This window comes from Ursus arctos, unplaced genomic scaffold (genome assembly GCF_023065955.2).
Source record: "Ursus arctos isolate Adak ecotype North America unplaced genomic scaffold, UrsArc2.0 scaffold_10, whole genome shotgun sequence".
Classification (NCBI taxonomy): domain Eukaryota; kingdom Metazoa; phylum Chordata; class Mammalia; order Carnivora; family Ursidae; genus Ursus; species Ursus arctos.
The window spans coordinates 14,935,853-14,939,395 of record NW_026622764.1 but is presented as its reverse complement, the minus strand read 5'-3'; positions in this window follow the sequence as shown (position 1 = coordinate 14,939,395).

The following is a 3,543-nucleotide window of genomic DNA, read 5'->3' as shown; positions in this document are numbered from 1 at the left end:
GAAGAAAAGAACACAAACCAGTGCAAATACTTGAAAACAAGTCTAAGGATTAAGCTTCATCAGAGTAACAGGCAGGAACGGGGAGAGGAGTTTCCCGCTTGTAACACAAACTCGCAGGAGATATTTTTAGCGGCCTATTTGATTCCATTAGATGTTGAGATAGCAGTTTTCACAGCCTTGTCAAAGTAAAAATGCGGGAGGAAAATCCAGCCTGCTCTAATCCAGCACGAGTTTATGTTTGGAAATCCTGATTTCAGGTAATGGGTGAGCAGATGCGGTTCTTACCGAACAATAGCTGGGCACTGGAGAGACCGCGTCCCTGGTTCTTAGTCTGCTTAGGTCCCAAGAAAACAAAAACACGATTTCATCATCATTCATTTTCAATATTTTTGAAATGTTATTTTTACATTTGTTTTGTGGCGTAAGAGAAAAGCGGGGGAAGGAGTGGAACACTGCAGGGAAAGGAGCCAAGAGAAACTTGACTTGGGGAGAGTGGGTGGGAGATCAAAGCGGGTGGGGGCAGAGCTGGGGGGGGCAGGGCCTCGCACTGTGGGAACAGAGCCCGTTGATGCAATGGGAACACGGGCAACAAGGGGCCAGAACCTCCCTTAGATCAGGGCAAGAGGCCAGTCTCCATGGGGTGACGTGTCTGAGGGCCAAGGGACACAGCTCTCCGGAGCCCCTTCATTCGCGGGCTCAGTGCGCGGCGTGGTCCATGAGCCAGGAGCGTCGGCATCACCTGGAAGCTTGCGCAGTTCGGGCTCCCGGCCCTGCCCTCTGACCCATAGCACGTGAGCAAGAGTCCCAAGTGGATTTTATGCCCGTTAAGGATGCAGAAGCACTGATCTAGCCTCCTCAGGGCAGCCAGGATGCCGGAATGGCCCTCCCCCACGGCCCCGGCCCACTTGAAGGACGCCTTGCACGGACCTGTTGCCTGACTCCACCCTCAAAGGGGCCACGTCATCAGGCAGCACTGGTGGTAGGAGTTGTCCTGGGCCTGGGAGAGCCTACTGGCCAGGGTAGGGGGTGGGACAGCACTTCCTCTGTCACAGGGGGTGTCCTGACTTGTGCGACTGAGGCTGTTGCTGGTGTGGGCTGTGGCCGTGGGCCAGCGCTCCCCACACTTCCACCTTTCAGCCCAGACCTCGGAGAATCCGAGAATTCTAAATGTGAACCAGGCCTTCCAGGTGATTCTGAAGGGTTTGCAAGATGGGAGGAGAAAACGTATTTTAGTGAACATTGTGTTAGCTTGATTTTAGCTTTACCTATTTAGACATATGCTATGTGGGCCTCTATTTGTTCTCTTGCTCTGAGCTGGAAAATATTAGGGTGGGACCTGCCAGTAGTAGATACTTTCTACATTAAAGCAGAGAAAAACCAGAGAAATAATTGGCATAAATAGCACACTTAATACGCAAATACACGTCTCCAGTGATCTAAAAGTTTGAACTACATCTGAATTTTTTGATGTTGAGATGCCCATGACAGTTGTTTGCCTGAAACAAGGATCAACTTGTTCAACAATACTCAGTATGAAAGCCACTCATTCTTTCAGCTGACACTGATTATTCTTCTACTGTGGTCCAGATGCCGTGTTTAGCCAGGCTCTGGTAAAAGAGAACTGGCTGGCCTCGAAAACTCCCTTGGCACCTTAAGGCGGAGAAATTTCTCTTGACTAAGCCAGCCTAGTTCTTCAAGTTCCTTCTTCCCAAAATGATCTACTCCAAGTCAAATCCTCCAAGATCCTTAAACCATCTGGGACTCAGGATGGATTTGAAGGATAATTCAGCTTAATAGGCAAGACTGGCAGGTGGCTGGGGGTCACATGTGTCTATTTGTCTATACACAGTCAAGCCAAACTCAATTGCCTGTGTGTGATACAGGCTGTTGGCAATTTCCTTATTGTGTTTGAGATTATGCGACATGATTGTTGAAATATCTTTATTGGTAAGGTTTGTGTTGTTTACTAAGGATGAGTTCTTCTCCCTTCCAGACGGCTTCTGAATACCACTTCCTCAAAATCATGTGGGGTATCCATTTCTTCTTCCGTTAGGGAGAAAGCAATACAGTAAACTCACTCACCTAAAATATTAGTGACTTCCTGTTTTACCCCTTCATAAGAATACAGTATCTTATTTTTAAAAGGAAAGAGCACAAGGTATCCGTATGGATGGATCACCAATCATCGCCCTTCAAGCATCAGTGGGAGACATATTTTGTGTAAAGGATTTTCCCAGGGCTCCTGAAATCACAGTACATGGGTGAGTACCCGGTCTACCTACTCAAAAGCCGAGCTTTGAAGAGAGGCTCTGGCACTGATGAAATGAACATAGTGATATCTTTATCAGGTAGGGGTAACTATTGCTGGCTTCGGAGTGGAACTGATTCTCAAAAAGACTGTACTGTCTCCATCCAAAGACCAATAGTCAGGAAATTCTTTAAGCTGGAGTCATGTTCTACTTAGTGGGAGAGGGAACAAAGGCGAGAAAGCAAGGAAGAGAACCCAAAGCTACCTACAGACGGCTAACCTGTCCTCCTCCATGGGCGGCACGTGTCCGGGCACGGACATCACGGCTGAGCTGACTTGTTGATACAGTCTACCTACTCAGCCTCTCCCCAGGAGCCCACCTGCTCGTGAAAGACTTGACAGTCTAATTGCCACCCAAACAAGTAATTGTCTTAGACTCCTAGCTGTCATCTGCATTTCTGCCCCTACCCATATAAATCCAAAGCTCGGACATTATTACAAAATGGGGAAACACCAAGTTTCTCTGGGAAAATTTGCCTAAACATTTGTCTTTGCCCAATAATTTGATTTTAGGTGCCTCCCCCAAAGACATGTGGTAGCAAATTTAGACCCATTGTGTAATTTAGAAGCCAACATTTCAGTGAAAACTAATGTGATACATAGCCAGACCATTATTGTCGTTGTTTGGACGGTGCATGGACAAGGTAGGTTGGGCTCATCACTGTTAACTTGGTTTTCTTCTTAACCCTTCCATAGTGACATGTATGTCTTTATAAAAAAAGATTTCCACGTTTTAGAAGTAATTATCTGTCCTAAAAGTGTCATTCAAAAATTGTTTTTGAATGCAAAGCCTCACTAAGTCCAGGATTCACGTGGTCTGCACTTTTAATGGGAATAACATTGGAATTTTCAACTGGAACTGGCCAGCTATTGCTAGAGAATAGGAACACTGGAACGATACGTAGACAATGAGACAAAACTTTTCCGCGGAAGCGCACAACTCATGAGGTAGCCTAGCATCTGATGTAGAGATATTGAAGCTAAGAGCATCCGCGTGGACAGATAAGACATTATTCATAAATAAAATATAAACTCACTATCCTAACTGAAAGAGGCATTGTGACTTCTCTTTACATAATTTCTGGGCCTTAAAATTAACCCATGCTTGCTGTAGGTAATTTGGAAAGTGAAAATAAAGAAGAAAAATAAAAATTAGCAATAATCAAACCAGTCAGAAATAACTATTGTTAATATTTTGATTACGTAATTTGAGAGCTTTAAAGTTACAAATGTGC